The 23,265-nt window shown below is 38.9% G+C and overlaps 1 protein-coding gene across 4 annotated transcripts in view; it reads right to left on the bottom strand.

Moving 5' to 3' along the window:
- The window catches only part of Plppr1 (phospholipid phosphatase related 1), a 279,981-nt gene that overhangs the window by 186,713 nt on the left and 70,003 nt on the right, over nt 1–23,265 (bottom strand). The window contains exon 1 of one of the 4 annotated variants that reach the window (XM_042271168.2): nt 11,543–11,731. The exons of the other annotated variants lie outside the window; for them this stretch is intronic. The gene's annotated coding sequence lies outside the window, so the exon portion shown is untranslated. Of the gene's footprint in view, nt 1–11,542; nt 11,732–23,265 lie in introns of those variants that run through there. 4 annotated transcript variants of the gene reach the window in all.

The following is a 23,265-nucleotide window of genomic DNA, read 5'->3' as shown; positions in this document are numbered from 1 at the left end:
CTAAAGAAGAAGAGAGAGACTCAGTCATCAGCAACTCAAGGGTAAATTGCTTCCTTTCTGAGAACTCATTGTTCCCACTTGCTCATGAGACTCACAGCATAGCTGGCTATAACATTCCTGTGATTCTTACAAACCTAAGATGGCCAATTATGTTTCACCTTCTCCAAGCAGCACAGATATTCCATCTGCTGAAACCTAGTGTGAGAATGGACTGACTGAACACATGTTCCACGGCAAATATAAAACAAAGCTGAGCAAGGTTTACCCTGCAGCCATGAATAAAAAAATTACAAACTGCTTCTTGATGATACATTACCATTGTAAATGTTCCCGTGACTAAAATGCATGGTGATGTTGGTAGATGAGTAGAGCTGGTAAGCAGAGCCTCTTTATCTTAGTGAATGTTGCCATGGTGTGCTGGAAAGACAGATCTCCACACAGATCTGGCTACAGGCTTCGCTCTGATATAATTTGGCTTTAGGACAAGTGACTTTAAACCCCTGAGTCTCAGTTTTCCATGTGTGGAGTGAAGGGAATAGACCTTTAGCAAAGTTGCTGTGAACATTAATGGATATAAGTACTTGGCAGAGTACTTGGTACATAGCAGATCAATAAATGCTAATTTATTCTTTGTCTAGTATGAAGTTAAGATACCACATTTCAAATGCATTGCAATATTCCGCTGGCTAAAGTCCCATGTTCCAACAGGAATTTGTTAGAAACCCATTCTAGAAGCCAGTAATCATTGTGTGTCCTGAATGATAAAGGAGGCTTTGAATGCAAAGGCTGTGGCCATCACAAAGAGCCTTTGGTGAGAGCTAGCCTTCCTTTCTGATCCCCTGTGACTGGTCACTCCCTTGTGGTTCAGCCCCATTTATCTTTGGGAAGGTTTAATGCCTAGAAAATGCTTCTTTAAATTGGGCTGAAATTTTGCTTCTCTGTGCCAGCTCCACTTTGATGGGTTCTAATTCTGTCTTTTAAGTCACCAAAAACTAAGACCATTATACTCAGTGCAAAAGATGCTGCTGTGGAAGGAAGGATGGAAAAGTCATTTATCTTGACTATGTCAAAATAGGCAGGGCCTCATAGGACTGGCCTCATCACTGCCTTAGTTAGGGTTTCTGTTGCTGTGATAAAACACTGTAACACAAAAGCAACTTGAGGAGGAAAGAGTTCATTTTAGCTTAAAACTCTCTGATCATACTCCATCACTGAGGGAATTCAGGGCACAATTTATGCAGGTACCTGAAGGCAGGAACTGAAGCAGAGGCCATGAAGGAAGGCTGTTTACTGGTTTTCTTAGCCTGCTCACTTTTAGCATCCAGGACAACCTGTCCAGAGGTGGAACCGCTCACAATAGGTTGGGTCTCGACCTGTTAATCACTGGTTAACAAAATGCTCCATGAGCTTGTTTAATGGCTAATCTGAGCTAATCTTATTGGAGGCATTTTCCCAATTGTTGTTCCCTCTCCTCAGATGTATCTAGCCTGTGTCAAGTCGACAAACAAACAAACAAAAATATCAGACATCACTCTTGTAGGGTAAAGAAATTCTGAAAGCAAGTGGATAGAGGCTGAAATGAGGTGATAACGGTGAATTTATAAGTATTTATAATTGATGAGGGAGAACCCACACTTCCATCTTTGGAAAGAAGGAAGAACATGCTACAGTTGTGGTCATTCAGGTAAACAAATGGAAGGAGTTAGGATAAATGGGAGACAGCAGTTATATTACCTAAGAGGCATTCGTCTCTCTATTCATTCATCACATTTTGTTGCCAACTGACTGTGGAAAGAAGGGTGAGGACAAGCCATTTAGAAATACTACTTGCTACACTGTGATGTTCTAGACAAAAAGGATGTGTCTAAACCTGGTGCTGTGGCTCAGTGTTAGAGTGCTTGACTGATGGCAATGATGTGTATGGTATTTTCTCGATGAAACATAATGCCGCTGGGATGAAGAGCCTCATCCCATTTTTAAACCTTTAACCTATTTTAGGAACTCCTTAGGAGCTCCTCCATCTCTCCACAGCCTAATCTCCCTCCAAAGGGGCTATTGGCCTGAGGGCATTTTTCTATTATTCTGCACCCTCATACAAAGAGACATCTCCAGGCAGTTAATGGCCTCCAGGGGAAATGTGGTCCACTCTCTGAAGCCCTCTGCTGCCCTCCACCGGCCACACATAATGGCCAGAGTTTGCTCTTCAGTTCTGGACAAGTGCAGTTTAAAATGGATTACTATAAACACCTCTCAGGGGACTAGGTGAACTTCCACGCTGCTGAAGCAGCTCACTGCCCTGTAACATAAAGACATGATAATACAGGCCAATTTCCTCTCTGAAGACTCTACTCAAAAATCATCCTTCACATAAAGGATGCTCACCCTTCATTCCCTAAGTATGTGCTAACTGCTGTGGTTCCAAACATGGCATGCATGTAGAAGTATTAAAAAGAAAAAGGACTCTCAAAAGTCCTCCAGTGGTCAGCCCTGAAATCATGTACATGCAAGTTAATATTATGTAGACTGAGCAGGTTGCATTTATATATTTAGGAAATCTCTCTCTCTCTCTCTCTCTCTCTCTCTCTCTCTCTCTCTCTCAAAAAGAGTCAAAAGCAATGGATTTGAGAAAGAGCAGGGAGTATATGGGAAGGGTTTGAAGGAAGACATGGCAGAGGGAAATGATATAAATATAGTTTAATTTAAAAATATACTTCTAAGAATGCTTCCCAGTGTTCCAGGCCCAACTATGTATGACCCATGCCCAGACATCCAACTCCAGTCCAGAAGAAAAGTAGCTTATTCCCCGAGTCTAAACCCAAGGATTTTGAGAAGTAAACATCTCATGCATTAACTATGTTCTTTATATGTGATGCCCTTGTTTTGACGGCATCAAAGTATAAAACACAGGAATTGCTTTCAATGCCTTTCATAATTTGAAAAAGAAAATTATTGAAAGAAAAAAAGTTAAGTCATCATGTGGTAAGAGCCAAGCTGTGAGGAGGTAAGAACAAAAGACAATTAATTAGAACTCCGGGGCTAAGGAGAAGCAGGAAGAACAATCTATCTGATCATGCCACTTGTACATTTAAAAAGGAAGGAGGAGGGAGGGAGGGAGGGAGGGAGGGAGGGAGGGAGGAAGGAAGGAAGGAAGGAAGGAAGGAAGGAAGGAAGGAAGGAAGGAAGGAAGGAAGGAAGGAAGGAAGGGGATTTAATGGACCCCTAATTTTTCTATAAGTTCAAACAGAAATCCGTTAGCAGAAACTATAGTATTATCCATGATTTTGTGTGTATGCAGTATATGCATGAATGTATTCAAAAGTGCATGCATGAGTCTGTGAAGGAGAGGATCAATGTCGGATGTCTTGTTTGATCATTCTCCACCTGATTTTTTGAGACAAGACCTCTCCCTGAATCCAGAGCTCACTGATTTCCCTAGACTAGCTGGCTAATGAGCCCTCACATCTCTCCTGTCTCTATCCACCCACCACACTCAGGCCTCTGTGTAGGCACTAGAGATACAAACTCAGGTCTTCCCACTTTCGAGGGAAGCATTTTACGAATGGAGCTGTCTCCTGGGCTTCATATCCTTCCTCTACCTTCAATAGCAGCCTCTCATATTACTTTCTAATGTCTACTAGTGTGGCTGAAATGCAGCATTTTCTCAAAAACAGTATGCACCCGGGACCCAAAAGGAAAGTCGCAGGCATTCATTTCCTGTTCAGATGCACTGTGCTTCACTTCCTCTTGAATTTCTCTCCATCTTTTGTTGCATTTATTCAATTTTGTCTTTTAGCCACCTTTTCTAGAAAGACAAACTTGGCTTCATATGTGTCCTTCCAGAGACATTCAGTCAGGAGCCGTTGTCCTCATTCTGTCTTCCCAGATGAGCGTCTCTCAGTCTTGAACTTTAGAACCCACCCAGGAAACACCTATGTCCTGTCTGTGAGCTTTTACTTAAGATTCCCGAGGATCATGGCCTACAGCAGTCACTGTTTGCCTTTATTATCTGCCCGCCTACCCATGTCCTAGGACATTAGTAACCAACCAAAGCTATCACAGCTATACTATATCTTAAGAAACTTCCTTGGACTAGTGGGAACCTTCTCTGGGCATTTGATTTTATCTTCTTTTACTTCCTTCATGTATCTCTTGTAACCATTGCTAGACTTGCAAATTTTGTCAATTCTCCATTGACAAACCTAGGAAAGCTGCTCTTTGGAAGACTTAGCCTCAGAAGAGGGACCCCACTTCACTCGAGAAGCAGGGGTCAGACAACACTATAGTGGCTATGACACTATTGGTAGATCAGTGCCCATGCTGCACCAGGCTCTGGGCGAGGAACTTACGTCACTGGACCCTTACAGCCACCTTTTGATAGTATTATCTCCATTTCAAGTGAAGAAGACTCAGAGTTTGGAGGTGAAAGAGTTTGCTCGAGGTTTTCACTCATCTGATATCAGACCCTGCACTTAGAAAACATGTGTTTGCTGTGCACTCTCTTAGTTAGGGTTTCTATTGCTGTGATGAAACATCATGACCAAAAGCAACTTGGGGAGGAAAGAGTTTATTTAGATTATATTTTTATATCACAGTTCATTATCCAAGGCAGTCATGGCAAGAACTGAAAGGGAGCTGATGCAGAGGCCATAGAGGGGTGCCACTTACTGGCTTGCTCCTCATGGCTTGTTCAGCCTGCTTTCTTATAAAGCCTAGGAGCACCAGCCCAGGGTGGTGCCACCCACAATGAGCTGTGCCCTCTCACATTAATCACTAACTCAGAAATGCACTACAGCTTGCCTACACCCTGACCTTATGGAGACATTGTCTCAACTGAGGTTCCCTCCTCTCTAATGACTCTTAGTTTGTGTCAGGTTGACATAAAAACTAGTGAGCACACCCACTTTAAATATAGTAAGTGTGCTGTGACTATATATTTTCCTAACTAGATCTAGGTTCTAGACGATACTGACATCTGGCCACATGGCCACTTTTGGACTTGTAGTGGCTTCAAGGGAATCTTCAAAGGTTTGTGAGTCTGTAGGATCTCCCTTTATATTCTTTGGAAATTGTTAAGGGGCTTGAACAGGGCTGAAGAGTCACGGTTAAGTAGTGAGAAGTGATTCAGAACTGAGTGTTAAGTGACCATCCTTACTAGAGTGACTTACTATTATCATTGCTATTATTGTCGCTGCTGGCTGAATGTGAATGGATTCTATGAATAGAAAGAAAGCAAGAAGTCCTTTTCATTAAGACAGGATGTAGCTAAGTGTTCATCCAAGTTATACGGCATAACACACATAAGCCATATGGTCTACACACACATTTCACCATCAGGTTGTAAGCAATGGCTGCTAAAAAAAAGGCTATTATGCAATATGGTTTTTCGTGTCTCTCACATCTATGCATTTTTTACTCTCAATTCCTTGTCCTATAGTATTCCCTAACAGGGGAAAACACACATATTTTAAACTGGCAATTTGCACTCCGAAAGTAAGATTTGAAAAGCATTATGTGCCCACATCTGTTGCTTTCATCACGGTAACCCTGGCGTTTGGCCCCTGGTAGGCACTCAATACATAATTGTGTCATGTAAATCAGGTGCCATTTCCGCCATGATCACAGCCACTCTCTCACTAAATGTATGCAAGTCGGTGAAGCGCTGTGAGACTAAGCCGGTGAACACAGACAGATGTAAATGTGAGGAGGCCGCCTCGGTCCCATACAGTATCCCCCAGGAGTGAGCAGGCCTCTTAGTTGCATGAGGCTTTGCTGTGGAAATGAATGTTGCAAATGAAAGTCTTTCCTGTGTTGCAGATTGGGCAGAATAAGATCAGACAGCAGAGTCCAGCACGGGCCGGCTGGCCCCTTGGCGCATGCTGAGGGTACCTGGAGAGCCATCCCCAGCAGCCGGCCAGAGCTCAGTCTGGTTGGGAAATATAATGAACTACAAGAGTCTGTAACATCAGAGGAGACCCTCTCCACCACCTCTCAGGAGTACCGACCATTCCAAACAACCCTCAGGTCTCCTCCAATTGAAACTTGGGTTTAGCAGCTCTCCCCCGCTGTGCTTTTCAATGAGTTCAGGAAAAAGAGTAACCCCTCACTGGCCATTCAAGGCTTCATTAAACCAGGACTAGCACAGTTAAATATCAGGTACTCAGTCAGACATGGGCAGACCTTGAGAGATTCCATCCTGGAACCAGGTCAAGTTCAAACTCCAATTCCACTGCTTCTTGCCTCCAGATCAATCTTTCACCCTGTTCTTGCCCTTAGGCTGACCTGTGTGCATGTGGTCAGCTGACTCCCTTAACTTTCTGCTTCCGGATAGGGCACTAGAAAGACAGTGAAGGAGGAAGCAGAGTGAGGCTCCGGGATCGCCATTCCTGCCTCCTTCTCCATAGGGTCACCTAACGCCGGTCATAGTCCTTGCCCAGAGGTCTTCTATCAGTAACACTCTCTGCACAGCCCTGTCTGTGGACCATGGAATTTACTTACATCTAACTCCCTAGTTTACTTGCATCTAGGCATCCTCTCTACGGTTGTTATCCTTCCTAACGCACCATTTTCTGGTACGTGATTTGGCAGGTTAATATTTAACCTCTCTGTGTCTTGGGCTGCTTACTTATGCTGGGAATGACACCAGTGTCCAGGTCACATGGGTGTTGTGAGAACAAAATAACACATTTAGAGCATTTAGAACAGGACTCGATGAAATATTAATTACTGTTATTACAGAAGCTTCATTTGGCAAGATTCCTCTTTTTAGCCTCAGATTTTACCTTAATCTCCTATTCCCACTCTTTTATGATAAAAGAAAGTAACTGTGCAGATACGTTTTTATGTCTTCTGTTATTTATCTTCAACATATTATCTGAAACAAGTTCAACTATTTTTTTTTTCAGGTTCTCATAAGAACCCAACTATTAAAGTTGTCTTGTCTAATCCAAACCCACATGGAGGTCAGGTTCAAAGCCCAGTGTAAAGACAGTCAGGGCCACCAGAATTTTAATCTAGAGAAGCCACCTTGGTTCTGGCTTGTGTGACAGCACTGATGGATTGGTAGGAACTACCAGAACACTGTGTTCAGAAATAATCAGGAAGGAGGCGTGCCCTGATTGATTACTAGGGTCTACCAAGTGTACTTAGGTTGGACTGATGACATCAGTGCCCTCATTCTTTGCTTAGTGGTCCATGCTACCTTCCCACAGAATTAAATGAGTAATTCTTCAACAGATATTGATAAAATGTCTTCTCCTGGTGGCCTTCACAGGACAAGACAAAAGACACAGCAGGCCTTGGGTCCTACTCCCTCTTTGCCCTTGGTAGTTTATAATCTAGGTGGAAAGACAAAACAAAGAAGGTAATGACACTTCTAGTAACTCAATAGTAATTGAAAAATGGGAGCATTTACTGTTTTTTTTTATTTACCATATTTTGGTTAAGCATTAGAGATTTGAAAATAACACATCTGTGTTGATATGGGAAAGCTGCGAAGCAGGAGGAAAGAGACTACATGGAATAAAAGGAGTTTCCAGAATGATGATGGAAGGGAGCTGAATTCAAGCTCAGTGTTAAATAGGGTGCCACATAAGCCCTGCTGGAGAGGATTGTCTGAGTGCCCAGAGAAGTTTTGATAACAAACTCTTAATATGCTTCTCTCTACACTGTGGTATCTCCCTGCTCACCACCACCATCTTTAGACTCTGAGATCAGTCATGTCTATATTCCGAACCTAAGCACTAAACTAATGTTCAGGGAACTGAATATCAAGTTTGCTTGAAGAAATTTATGCTGAGACTAGATCCCTTAATTCAAGATTTCTGAAAAACTTAATCTAAATAATTATCCAATAATTAGTCTCCAATCCAGTCACGGATTATGTGCCCTGTTGCAAGTATTAAGTTGCTTCCTTTTTCATGTGGGTATTATGATGGCTAATCTTGGTCATCAACCTGACCACATGTGGAATCAACAAAAGCCATGCAGCTGGGAACTCCTGTGAGGGATTTTCATGACTGGATTATTTGAGGTGTGAAGAACCATTCTAAACCTGGGCACACCTTCGGGTGGCCGCCTGCATAGAACAACACGGAAGAAGGAAGCTCTTGCTTCTTGACTGCTTGCCCTCTCACTCTCTGGCAGGCTCATCTGTCCTGCAGCTGAAGTACTTCACTGCTGGTGTTAGAACCTACTTCTTCAGGATTACAATGCAGACTAAAGGCCAGCAGCTCTAGGAATCCTCTAGGACTCCAGTATCAGATTGGGACCTCTGAGACATCCAGTCTTATGAACTGAACAAATCCCTAAATGGATTCTTGGCCTTTCTGTCAAAAGACAGCCATTCTACCTAGATCACAGCCTGAAAGCCACTTGGATCTCTCTCTCTCTCTCTCTCTCTCTCTCTCTCTCTCTCTCTCTCTCTCTCTCTCTCTCTCTCTCTCTCTCTCCTGTTTGTGTGTGTGTGTTCTATCAATCCTGTCCCTTTACATAACTGTGACTAACATAGGTATTCTAGGCATCTATTTTGTTTTTTACCTTTAATCTTCTTTCCTTGTCTCCATTTATTCATAATTGATGAGTTAATTCCACATGCATTTATCAGAGTTACAATAATGGACACTAACCATTTAGTTATAAGAAGGACCCACATTATCCTTGTGTCTTCTAGAACATACAGCCTAATGGAAACTGTACTGTTATTTGTCTTGTTGTTGTGATCAAATACTCTGAAGAACGGGTTTCTTCTGACTCACAGTTCCAGGGTCTGGTCCATCATGGTGGGGAATTCATGGCTACAGGAGCCACTAGCTGGTCACATCGCATCCACAGTCAGGAGGCAAACAGAGGTGAATGCTAGGGCTCAGCTTGCTTTCTGTTTTGTATTTAGTCTAGGATCCCACAGTATGCAGGGCTTCCTACCTTATGTGACTTGATCTAGCTAATTCCTTACAGACTTGTCCAGAGGCCACTCTCCTAGGTGGTCCTAGATCATGTCAAATTGATAATCGATATAAATTATCACAGAGGCATAGACAATCACCCATATAAACAATTCCAAATTGTAACAGACACTGTAAAGAACATATAGAGAGTTCAGTAAGAACCAGCCCAAGGTACTTCTGTGAATTCAGTCAAAAAAAATCTTCCATGAGGATTGTTATAATGATGCTGAGATTTGAAGGATAAGAAGTCAGAAGAGTTAAAAGGCAGTGAGTGAACGGTAGTTTGGAGACAAGAATCTTGGAAATAAGAAATAGCAAATGGAAAGGCCCCACAATGGGAAACAAAGTAGGTAAATTTGATGGATACACTAACAAACTTGAACATAGAGAAAAGATGATGCTAAGAAGTAATACTACCCAGATCAGTAAGATTTTGACTTCACTGTATATGTAATGGGAAATCACTGCCCAGCTCAGAACCCAGATCTTTTTTAAAATGTGGCTATGTATATGCATGTGTTCTCATGTCCTTGTGCTTGTTTATGTATGGTGGTATGCACTGGTACACTTAATGTATGAGTGAGGCCAAAAATGGATTTGGGGTGTCTTTCTCTACTATTCTCCACCTTCTTTTGTGAGACAATGTCTCTCAGTTGAAACTGGAACTCACCAGATTGACTAGACTGGCTTGTCAGTGAACCCCTAGGGTCCTCCTGTCTACCTACCTCACCCCCGTCTCTGGGGTTACAGGTATATATCTCTGTGTCTGGCTTTGATTTAAGTTCTGGGTACTGAGCTCAGGTTCCTTTGATTGCAAAGCAAGCTCTGTGCCGACTGAACTTTCTCTTTGCCATATACCCCAAATCTAGATCTTGATACTCTCCCAGCTTCTCACTGGAGCATAGTCTCAGATTGCTTCCTGCCCTTCAGGACACCCCCATTGCTCCTGTGAGGACACCTACACTGCCCTATTGTCTCTCATGCCATTGTCTTCCCTGCATCCTCTCCCAAAAGATCTGTTTCCAGCTTATAGGTCTTCCTCTTTACCCATTGCCTCTGTGGTTAAACCTGCCAAGCCCACTCTCCATTACTGCTGGACACAGAGCTCTTTATTGTTTCACCATTTAACAACAACAATAATAACAACAACAACAACAACAACCAAAACCCTCAAAGGTAAACATCTCTGCAGAAATATGTATTTTTAAAAAAAATAAATAAACTTTTCCTTTTGATTTGTTTATCAATACTATGAGAACAGATTTTCTGTTTTGGGTTGTTTTTTTTTTTTTAGTTAAAAAACAATACTAAACTTCAGTCACAGCATAAAATAGTGTCTAATATTCTCTGCTTTTTTTTAACATCACTACATTCCCCCCCCCCAGCAGATTCAATACTGTAATGTTTAAGGAGTTGTAAAAATCCACATTACAAATGCAAATTGCAGTTTTGTGGGTACATTTGAATTTTGATTTGTAAAGATCTTGGGATGATACATTTTCTAGTTCATACTATGTGAGATCCATTCCCTGCAGAAAAAGTAAAAATAGAAATTACAATCATATATTCCTTATTCTTAGCAGTTTCTCGTTCCCTTAAATAGCAGTTTGCTTTCACAGGGCATAAAGGTACAGATGTCTACATCACTGATTAATCCCTTAGTATTTGTTTGGATTTGTTTGAGTCACAATCAGTACATAGTGTTTATGCTGGGAGGTGTATTAGTACTCTCTGTGGCCAGAGAGGCTTGAAATATGGAAGGGCTCATGTCTTGGTTCAGGTTTCTACTGCTGTGATAAAACACCATGACCAAAAGCAACTTGAGGAGGAATGGGTTTGTTTCATCTTATAGCTTTGAGTCCATCATCCAGAGAAGTCAGGGCAGGAACCAAGGCAGGAACCTGGAAATAGGAACTGATACAAAGGCCATAGAGGAATATCAACTACTTACTGGCTTGCTCTTACTGGTTTGCTCTCAATAGCTTACTCAGTCTGCTTTCTTAAAGTTTCCAGGACCATCAGCCTATGGATGGTACCACCCACTGTGAGCTCCAACCCAACACACAATAACCATCAAACAAGAAAATACACACAAGCTTGCCCACAGGCCGGTATGACAGGGACATTTTATCAACTGGACTTCTCTCCACAAATGACTCTGGTTTATATCAAGCTGACATAAAAACTAACCATAAGCATAGCTCAACATGTAACTAGAATTCCTTTCATCACTTTCCTGCCCATCTCTATTACTCTAGCACCTTTGTTAACTTCAATATCTACAACTGAAAGAGCAAGACATCAATGGATAGGTCTCTAAGTATACACAATTGTCAACAAATAGCCATTTCTCTTAGGATTTCTCAGCTTCCTCAATGAAAGGTTAAAAAATAAATAAGTAAGTCATTCAAGCCCAAATGATGTGTATTTTAAATATCCAAACATCTCAGGCAGACATCCGAAAAAGGAGCTCAGTGTCATCTTCACCCCAGATGAATCACCAGGGGTTTCTCCTGTCAGTTTATTGCAACATAAATAACTCCAGTCCACACAAGTACCATCCCAACACTCGACAGCATAGAGCTAAGGTCTTAACGTACCTGCACAGATGTTGCACAGCCAGACAGCTGCCAGCACCTCTTCCTGTTTCAATTTAGAGGAGAGACATGCACACTAAGCATTCCACATTGCCACATTTCCTCCAAAGTGTGAAGCACCGTACAGAAACTGTCAAACTCAGCTCTGCAGGGCTCAGAGTAACCGAGTAACCCATAAATGGGTTTTGCATGCTGCGGGAGACAATGATTAAATGCAGAAGATAAAGCTGCAGTAGGAAAGCAACAAATTACTGTGAACAACACTGTTTGTATTTGAAGCTGTCAATCTAGGGTATTTTTAGATGGGAAGAATAGCCAAACTCTGAAAACCTAAAGTTGCTTCTTATTAGAGCATAAACCCAGTACTCAATGGGTAAGGACTGCATATGTGGACAATATCAACTAAATGCTATTCATAAAAGTGGGTTTTTATTTCCTTCTCTATTCACTTTTTAATTTCTACATGTGCAGTGTCTGTTGCCTATGTGTGTACACAGAAATACATATGCATGTGGTTTATAAAAACAATATGGAAATGACAGAATCTGGAAAGTTGTCTTAAAGTCACTCCTGTGCCACAGAAGCATTTGAGTGACAGAATTAGATACTAAAGCAGCATGTGGGTAGGGTGTTTAGTATTCCCAAATTGCATTGCCTCTCTCGCCCCCCCCCCACTCTGTGTAGGAGGGTACATACACATGGATCTGTGGGTATGAGAGTCAGAGGGGGATGTTGAGTATCTCCCTCTACTGTTCTCCACCTTACTCCTTATAGACAGGATTTATAACTAAACAAGTGTTTGCCATTTCTGCTAGACTGGCTGCTAGTGAACTGCTAAGATTTGCCTGTCTCAGTCCTCTAAGACTGTGGTTTTTATGCAAGTACTAGGGTTCTAACTCAGGAGACCATGCTCGCACAGCCAGCTCTCTTACTCACTAAGCCATCTCCTCAGCCTCAAAATGTATTGTCTTTAAATACAGTTATCAATTGGCAGGTATATCCACTCATAAAAAAGATAGATAGATAGATAGATAGATAGATAGATAGATAGATAGATAGATAGATAGATAGATAGATAGATAGAGGCAAGGAAATATTGACTGATACTCAGAGCTTTAATTTGTTCAAAGAAAGCACATTATGAAGTTGGAGTAGGAGGCAATAAGGATGAAGTAAAGCATTTATTTTAAAATATTGGCATTTGAGAGAATGAGTCCTGTTCATTCTATTGCAAAGATGTTCTAATGTTTGCTGCACTCTGCCTTCAGAGTTCTCAGTGGTGTTGGGCTAATGGCTATCTCAAATTGATGCTGTTCCATCAAGTCAAGCAGAGAACAATTCAGTAACTTCTCTGCAGCCAGGGGGACTCAGACAGTAATGTGTGATTTTTCAGTCATTGCTCTGTGGTCAGGGAGACTCAGACAATAATGTGTGATTTTTCAGTCATTGCTCTGTGTTCAGGGAGACTCAGACAGTAATGTGTGTTTTACACAATACCAGTGTTTGCATCACACGGTAGCTGACATTTTCACAAAGCAATAGACCACTGGTGCTTCAGAGTTTGTCTACTTGACCAAAATAAAGAAAACATTTATAAAAACACCTGGGTAATCCCAACAAAATGTTTGCAAATCACAGAAAATGCTGCATTTTTTTTAACATTGGTTAGTCATGCAGGTATGGGCACATCAGAAAATACTTTCAAGTGCTTCATTAAAATATTTTTATAAAAGAAGTAGACTGATACATAGACAGGTCTTAGAGTGCATCAGTTAAATAGGGGTTCTATTGCATACCTTCAAACTATTAAAATATTGAATTATGAAACAGAATTTCACCAAATATGTGGAATGGATTATTATAATTACATTAAGAGAAGACTGTTTAATTTAAACAGGAATATCTTCTTAGGTTTTAATTTTAAATAACTATTAATTAATTAATTAATTAATTAAGTGTGTGTGTGCGTGCGTGTGTGCGTGCGTGCGTGTGCGTGTGTGTGTGTGTGTGTGTGTACAACACCACTATGTGTGGAGGAAAGAGGACAACTTTCTGAAATCAGTTTGGCTTTCTCTTCTCACCATATGGATTCTAGGAATCAAACTAAGGTCACCAATTTTGGTAGCAAATGCATTTACCAGCAGAGCCATCCCAATAACCCAAACAGGTTTTTTCTTTTAATATCAATAATATTGCTGTTTAGAGAGCTGTAATAGAATATTATTTTAAGATATGTTATGTTTGTTTATGATATGGAATATTTGTTTAATGATGTAAAGATGTGTTGTATTCCTTTATGTTGCTTTTGTTTAACTCTGTGAAGCTGTGTTACTGTGCCTGTCTAAAACACCTGATGGTCTAATAAAGAGCTGAATGGTCAACAGCTTAGCAAAAAAGGATAGGTGGAGCTGGCAGGCAGAGAGAATAAATGGGAGGAGAAATCTGAGAAGAAAAGATTGGGGAGCAGGAAAAGAAGGAGAAGAAGACATCAGGGGCCAGCCACCCAGCTACACAGCAAGCCATGGAGTAAGAAGTAAAGAAAGATATACAGAAATAGAGTTTTGTCCAGAGGCAAAAACGTAGACATGACATTTTAGGTTAAGAGAAGCTGGCTAGAAATAAGCCAAGCTAAAGACAGGCATTTATAAGTAGTAATAAGTCTCTATGTGTATTTATTTCAGAGCTGGGGGGTGGGCCCTCAGAGAGTAAAATGGTAAAAACAAACAAACAAACAAACAACTACAGAGAGCAAATAAGAAACATAGATTTTTTTAAAGGTCTTATATTGTGTTTATTCTTTGACATTTTCATACATGTATAAAATGCATTCTGGTTATTATAATCACCCCAGAATCTTCCTCCTACTTTTGTTATCCCCTCCCTCCTACAAGTCCCCTGCCATATTCTTGATTTTGTTGTTGTTTTGAGATCTGCTGAATTTAACCAAGATCATCTGTGTGACCATATGTTTGCAACCATTTGCTAGATCTTGGTGTGCTCCTCACTGGGGACACAACTGAAGAAAATGAATGCCCTTCTCCTCCCCCAGAACTCATCAGAAGCTAATAGTTCATCAGAGAAGGGAAGGACCAATCACCCATTACCATCTTTCTGTTGTATTTCAATATATTTCATTCCAGATAATTGAGTTATAGGTCTTTAAGGGCCATCATCTAATAATTTATTGGGAATATTCTGTCACAACATTATTTTAAATAGTGAACTATAATTCATTTTATCTGTCTTCTGTGGTTGACCATTTATATCACTCCCACTTCTTTATAATTAATCAGCATTAATAACAATAATTTATAAAGAGATGCATCTTAAAGGCAAAACATTGTATACATCTCTATCTCCACAAGATTATTTCCAAAAGGTCACATTATTAAATCAAAAGTTATGCAATTCTAACCTTGTGTTAAAACATTTTAAAGTATAGAAGCAATGTATCATCATGTTTCTCTAAAAGAAAACGTCTGCTCCCCCTTTTTCCCTCACCCCAACTCATAGCCCATCCTTCTATGTAAACATTGGCAACAACCTCTTGTTTATTTCAGAAATGGTTGAAGCACAGAAAGTCCAGGAAGCACATTCCATCTGAGGTGCCTGTCCCAGACAGTGCTTAGCCTCAGTGAGTACGTTTTTTTTTTTACTTCAATCACGTTAATGGCCTTATTAGATTTAATATCTCATTAGAACACAGACAATGAAACAGCCTAGTCATGATGAAAAGGATGTATTCAACTTTTGTCATTACAACAACGTAGCATTCTAGTGTGTACATTTTGAAAAGTTTTAGAAGTGTATAATTAGCAAGGAATTTTCCAAGTAATGGGATAAAAGCCTTTTAACTTTCTTAGCTATTACCATGTTGCCTTCTAATAGTTGTTTACCTTCTAACAACTCCTGGGACAGTGCATATTATACCAGTGTTTAATTCCTGCCACACTGAAGGCTAAGGAAATCTATTATTTTGATATTTTAATTTGCATTTCTTTAATTATAAATGAGATAAACTACTTATTCATCTCCTACTTCAAATTTTAAAATCCAGTTAAATTACCTCTTGATGCTAAAGTGCAGGGGAAAATCTTGCCCTTGTTATTTTCTAAGAAACTAATATGTTTCCTGAGATTTCTTATGACTTATATATGGCATTTTCATATTACATTTTTCTTGTAGACAGCATTCTAAGACCTGAGCAAGATCTGCTTGTTTTATCAGTGTTAAAGCAAACCAAACTGTTTACATATCTGTGATAGTTTGCCAGGAGAATTGTCGAACATAATTGATAATTGTTAAACACATCTTTCCTACCCCAAGGCAAACTGGTATGCATGCTCATTAATATCTGCCAAAAAGTCAAAGCAACTTTGAATGTAATGAGGCACAAACAAACTACTCACTGGTAGACAACCCTACATAACTAGTTAATTCTGTTTTTTTAAAAAATCTTTAAAACATAAGGTAATACTCAAAATCATATTTTAGGGGCCATCAAGATGGCTCAGCTAATGATAACAGGAATTTATCCCTGTAACACACATGGTGGAAGAAAAGAACCAACTCCTATAAGTTGTCCTCTGATTTCCACAGCACACTATGACTTTTGAGTGACCCCCCCTCCAAAAAATGAATAAACACATAAACATATCATACTTTGAATTGTCAGAATATACCCCAAACTGTTAACAATAATTATTGTTGAATAGTAGAATTGTAGATTACTAAATAATTTTGATGTCTCTATGGGAATGCTAAAAAAAATCAATGTCAAATACTTTGTACATGAACTTGCTACCCATTAAAGAAAACATTGGGAATATTTTTAAAAGTACTTATTTTAGTAATTCATTCATAAAAACATTCTGAATGTTTTGTGTGATGCTATGACTATGCTAGAAGCCAAAAATGAGACACAGAACTAGCTCTCTGAGAACCCACAATGTTAGCTCTTTGTAGAAAACTGGTTAGCAATGGAAAACAAGAAAGAATAAAATGCTGATTGAAATGTGTGAGCCATGACCTTAATAACTTTAAGTCTTCATTTCTATTGTAATACAATGGGCTGTAGAAACAGTAAATCAGAACTTTACACACTTAGGGATCTCAGGATACTTTTACAGCATTAAACAATACTGAGGATGGAAAGAGCTGTTCTTAATCTAGGTTGTTTATATTAATTAATCTTTACTATATCAGTAATTCATGCTAATAAATTTTCAAATACTTATTTACAATGAATAAGCCTATTTATTAGGAGCTGGAGAGATGGTTAAGTGGTTAAAAGCACTTGCTCCTCCTTGCAGAGGACCTGAGTTCAGTGCTCAGCACTCACATCAGGCAGTTCACAACTGCCTGCAACTTCATTTCTATGGATCCCAACATCCTCTAGGGCCACCAGATATAACATAATACACAATTACACAAAGATAAAATTTTAAAAACAAAAAATTAAAAATGAATAAGCCTATTAACAGAGTTTTTATTGAAAATAACAATATTTTCCAAAAATATCACACAAAAAATTTAAGTGTAGCACTCAGAAACTTTTGTCCATCTTTTCTTCTCTAGTACACAGAAACTAGCTAGACTCTTGCAGCTTCTACATGCATTCTGCAATGATATCACTCGTCATGTAGCTTCAAATCTCACTCTACTTACAGGAGGTCTTAAGGGTGATATTTAAGGGAATACAGCAAAATAAGATCTGACAAGAAAACCTCAGTGAAGAACTTTTTCTCCCAATTTTAGTCTTTGGAAATTTGCCATTTCCACAAATTCAGACTATCTGGAAGGACAGTCTGAATTTGGGGAATGAAAAATTAAACCTAATTCTTAAGACTCTGAAGTAATTTTAGCCCAAAGTATCATTCTACCATTAGATTGTATGAATAACCAAACTTTGAGGCATTTTTAAGGACTCATAGTTTTCTCAAACAATTTTTATTTATTTCAATCAGACTCATACTATTTTATATTTTAGATATGTTACAAATCTCTAACTTGATGATAATTAAGATTTTATATATAAATATATAATATATACATTACATATATGTATATACATGTATATATATGGTAGAGTGTGTTAAAAGTAGAAGACAAATTGTTAGCCTAATAACTAACTGAGTGATACAGATTTTGTGCACAAAATTATTACTATATTAAGATTAACTTATAGTGTTTTTTGTCATAAAAAATTGAGATTTCTGAGTAGGAAGCAAACCCAATGGTATAATATTTCTTCTTGACATGTAATTAATATATAAAGTGATCAAAGGGATCCTTGGTTGTTCAGTGAAGTTTTCAGACATCAGTTAAATGTAAAACTATTCCCAATTTATTCTATCTCAACTCAAACCACAAACTATAGAAAAAGTCTAGAGTGGCAACTACATAAGCCTTCATGCATGATAAAAAATATATCCAGGTAACACACATATGATTAATTACAAATACTTTTGCATCATTCTGTACATGAGTTTATGTCAGAGAACTGCTGATGTTTTCACAGTTCAGGGAGCTCATTAATCCTTGTTAGTGGTGTAAGTTCTGGTAAAATACTCCCTGAAAGAGTTTCCTAGGCCACACAGGAGAGCAGAGAGTGGTAGAAAATATGCTATTATCCATTTCCTAACTGAAAATATATTTGAAATAAATGTCAAAAGATAAAAATATTTTTCAAATTCTGTTTCATGGATATGTTGTGGTCTCTACAACCAAAATTATGCCTTGCAAAATAAATGCATCTTGAACATAAAGTTCATTTTCTGTCCCTATGCCTTAGGAGGAAAAGATCATTTGCATAGTGATAATCATTACGATGCATTTGTGGTTTGTTTTACCTATCAGTAAAATGGGGATAGAATGAATAGTGCCCAGCAATTTCAACAGGATTGTTTGAGGCTGAATAAAAGCATAAAAAGATTTTATCATAGTGCTTAGCCAAAACTAAGTGGCCATCAGGTGAGAGCTACAGGGATGATAATAAGGCTTCTCCTCCTAAAATGTATCTTGGAAACATGGACACACAGGTTTGAGCATGGCTGAGCGGACTGCAATATCAACAGGTTTTCCCCAACAATGTCTTTTCAAAAAGGCAACTTTGTACAACTGGCCAAGTACAGGAATATTAAAACCAAGTGTGGAATATATCATAAACCAAAATTAAATCAAGATAAACTAAAGATTAAATACAAACCAGCCAGATTCTACAGTTTTTAGAAGATAAATAGGAGAATGCTTTAAGAACATAACATAAGAGATTTTCTTTTATACACTGTGAGAAGTCTTAACTATTAAGAGTCATTAAATTTGATCACCATAATAGAAAGCCCTCCAACATCAAACATACATGCATGTGCACCCATGCACATGCACACACACTCCACAACCTACAGAGATGGTTTAGTGTATTCATTTTTAGGACTGACCATTTTGGATTGGATAACATATCAGGGGTCTTGACCCCAAGAAGATTGATTTTTCTCTCTCAGCAGCCACTGATTTCCTATAGCTCTTCATCTAAGAGTAGAGCCTTGTGAAAATTTCTCTACCACATTGGCCTTTTGACTATATAGGTTTCCTAAACCAATATAATTTCTAACTGTATTATAAATACTTGTCCTTATATCCACAGATAAATGTAGCTCTCATCCCTCATCAAAGAAGTTTCTTTTTACAGCAGATAGTGTATTACTGAGATCTACAACTATTCAAACTAATGAGAGTAAGTGATCACAGGGTGTCCAACCCCAATTAGTACATCTTCTATGAAACCTCTACACCTAATGCTTAAGGAATATTGTGGAAGAGAGTGCAGAAAGATTGTAATAGGTAGAGGTTTGTCTAGACCAGGACACCTGCTGATAATGTCTACTAGACAGGATAGGGATAGTGCACCTATGAAATCTCAACAATAGGGTTGCCCATACAAGGTCTGTGTAACATCATCAACAAATAGTTCTTCTTGATATTGCCTTCTGGGTTGAATAATGAAGAATGTAGAAAAAATGGCTTTAAGAGGTCCCAGTTTTATGAAAGGGTTTAAGCTATTAATGTCTAAAGGATCTTAACATTTACCTTTTCATATTTTCCTTTATTCTATTTATTCAGCAGCCTAAGAAAATACTGGTTAAAGCACCCAATTAGGAATCGGGGAAGCAATTGTGTCTGTTGGCCATTTATTATTCTTTCTTTCCTTTTTCTTATCCTTTTTACTTTTGAATAGTTATTCTCAAATCTCACTAGATGTGTCAAGCATGGTTCAGAGCTGGTTCAGGAATTGCAACCAGACCAAAAAAAAAAAAAAAAAAACCATGACACATGGCCTCAAAGACTCAGAACCACTTATAGCAGATATGCTGACACTTCCAGGAGGATTTCTTGATTTTCTTATGAAGTATTTAATATTAAAATACTAAATAATAAGTGTATTCATGAGGCAGGAAAACCCAAGGACACTCAGATTACATTTTAATGGAGAAATGCATGGTGTTACATAAAAAAATCAATAAAGAATTAACTTAACGTTTGTTCACTTTTTTTTACTTTTTAAGAGAAGATTCATTTTTGTTGTAACTGTGTGTGTGTGTGGGGGGTCTGTGCATATGTGATTTGAGGTACCCACAGAAAGCAGAAAAGGCCATAGGATCTCCTGGAGCTGGAGTTACAGGCAATTGTGAGGCACCCAATGTGACAGTGGGAACCAAATTTTGGTCCTCTGCAAGAGCAATGTGGACACTTATCCACTTAGCCATCTCTCCATCATGCCTCCCTGCGTCCCATTATAGTGTTTTGAGATAGGATCTACAAGGTTGCTCTCAGGCTGAGTCCTGGGATGGCATCGAATATGTAGCTTCCCAAGAGCCAGGAATATAAGTCTCCATGCCTAGCTATTGCCTGTCCTTTATTTATTCATCCATTTAATGATTTGTTTATTTACATTTTTAGGAGTGGGGTTGATACAGGGTCTCACTATGTAGCTCTGTCTACCCTAGAACTGACTATGAAGACCAAGCTGACCAAGCTGACCTTGAACTCACAACAATCCATCTGCCTCAGCCCCGTAATTGCTGGAATTAAAGGCATGCACCACTACATCTGGCTCCATTTTTCTTTATTAAGGTTGAATTTTTTTTATCTATGTAATGTTTTGCCTGAATGTATGTAAGTGCATCATGTGTGTGCATGTGTACAATGCTCATGGAGGCCAGAAAAGGGAGTTGAATCTCTTAGAGCTGGAGTTACAGAAAGTTTTGAGCAGTTATGTGTGTGCTAGGAGTCAAACCCTAGTCCTCTGCAAGAGCAACAAATGCTTTTAACCACTGAGTCATCTTTCCAGGTCCTCACTCTGTCTTTTTTTCCTAAGTGATCTCCTAACTTTCGCAGATCCTCAAAAGCTTCCAGGACCACTACCACCATTCTGTATCACACAGAAATTAAGAGTCATTGATAATATGACAAAGCACAGCACAAAGCAACATATTATCATAAAGAAATGTATAAAACTCCTGCAGCAAGCTTAAATACAAGCCACAACGGATATGTATTCTTACAGTTCATTTTATTTGCATACCATTATTTTTCACACAAATAATGCATAATGAATCTAAGCTTGAGTTTGGGGTTGAGGCAGACCTGGATTCAAATTTGATCCTACCACTACTATCTGATGTGGTGATATTTTATTTGTGCGTTAATAAATAAAGCTTGCCTGGAAATCAGAGGAAATAGCAAGCCATTTTAAGTAAACAAAGAAGTCAGGCAGTGGTAGCACACACCCTCAATCCTATTATTTAGCAGGCAGGATCTCTGTATGTTCAAAGCCACACTAGAAACAGAGCCCGTTGTGGTGGCACATGCCTTAATTCCACAGCAAGGCATATAGACATGGGTAGACAGGAAGTAACTCACATTTGGAAGCTGCCAAGTTGGAGAAGTAAGGTTAGCTGTGGTTTTCCCTAATTCCCTGATCTCTCAGGTTTTCACCCCTATATTGGGCTCCGTGTTTTTTATTTAATAAGACCATTTAGAAATTCATCTACAATTGGCACCCATGTGGCAAGAATTCATTAAAAAGCCGTTTGTGTGCTTACAGGGCCCCTGGCCCAAGCCCAGTGGTACAGCTCAGGCTGGAGCACGTGGCTGGAGTCTCTGGCTTTCTCCTGGTGGGTGATGCGCTCTCTCTCTCTCTCTCTCTCTCTCTCTCTCTCTCTCTCTCTCTCTCTCTCTCTCTCTCTCTCTCTCTCTCTCTCTCTCGATTCCAATCTTGGACTGCCACCACAGTAGGTAGCTGCTTTGAAATTCCCTCGGACTTCTACTGTTCCATGCAGTCAACAGACTTAGTAAATCAATTAAGATATTGGGTTTTGGGTTTGAGATAATTGTCATTGTTTAGGATGGTTGGATACAAGTTGTTATTGTTAATGGTCAGGAAAAGAAAAGTCTTTTCTTTTTAGAAAAGACTAAAGAAAGGAGATTAGATTTAAAGTTCTTATTTGGAAAAAAAGAAAAAAGATGTAGAAATGATAGAATAAAGGGTAGATTATTGAATCTACTCTGAAAAGAAAAAAGAGAGGTTATAGATATGATACAGATAAAAAGGTAGATTATTGAATATACTTTTAAAAGGCAACTACTAGTTTTAAATATTTTACATTTAATTGGATTTTTGTATATTGTATACAAATTATATATTGATACAAATTTGAAATTGACTTTGTTAGAAAATGCTGTATGAATATTTCTAATCTTGTTCAAGATATTATATCTATACAGTTCATTTACCAATATAATGCAATTTGCTGATCCTTGAATATTATTATTACCAACTATTAGGATATAAAGAAATGAAATTTAATCTTTAGACATTACAATCAAACTTATAGTCACAATAGATATGTTCTCAAGGCCAAGCAGAGATGTATTTTAAATAGACAGGTCATCTTCACACCCTTAAGAGATCTTAATCAAAATATGGCATTTAAACTGTTTTAATAACATAGATTTTTTTCTTTTTTTTTTATGACTATGAGACATGTCTGCTCCTGGCAACACCAAGATACTTCAGAGAAGATATGGGCATTGAAGAAACTGCATATGGAGTTAACTTTCATTGTGGCAAAAGTTAGCCACTGGGCAACAAAGTGCCCTTGTATCAACTGCTGACAGTATGCTATCCAAAATGGACAAACAGGACAGAAAACAAAGGACTACCAATCCTTGCCAAAACAAATGTGGTTGCAGCTTTGGCAATAGGCATCCTCTGAGGCCAGGACAATATGGCACCATCGATAAAGTGGCTTGCAATCCAAAAAAGGTACAGTGCTGTAGCTGAAGTTTTCCTGGTTCTGCCTGGCCCATGATTAGGACAAATCTCTCCCACTAGCATCCCCCAAATAAACATACAGAGACTTGTATTACTTATAAACTGTATGGCCATGGCAGGCTTCTTGCTCTCTGTTTTTATATCTTAAATTAACCATTTCTATAAATCTATACCTTGCCACATGGCTCGTGGCTTACCAGTATTTTACATCATGCTTCTTCTCATGGTGGCTGGCTGCTTCTCCTCAACTCAGCCTTCTTCCACCCAGCATTCTCCTCTCTCCTTGTCCCGCCTACACTATCCTTACTTCCTGGTTACTGGCCAATCAGCATTTTATTTATCAATCAATCATAGCAACATATATTCACAGCATAAAGGGTATCCCACAGCA

Source organism: Peromyscus maniculatus, chromosome 2 (assembly GCF_049852395.1).
Source record: "Peromyscus maniculatus bairdii isolate BWxNUB_F1_BW_parent chromosome 2, HU_Pman_BW_mat_3.1, whole genome shotgun sequence".
Taxonomy (NCBI): Eukaryota; Metazoa; Chordata; class Mammalia; order Rodentia; family Cricetidae; genus Peromyscus; species Peromyscus maniculatus.
Note: the sequence above shows the minus strand (reverse complement) of the source record. Positions and strands in the feature narration are given on the sequence as shown.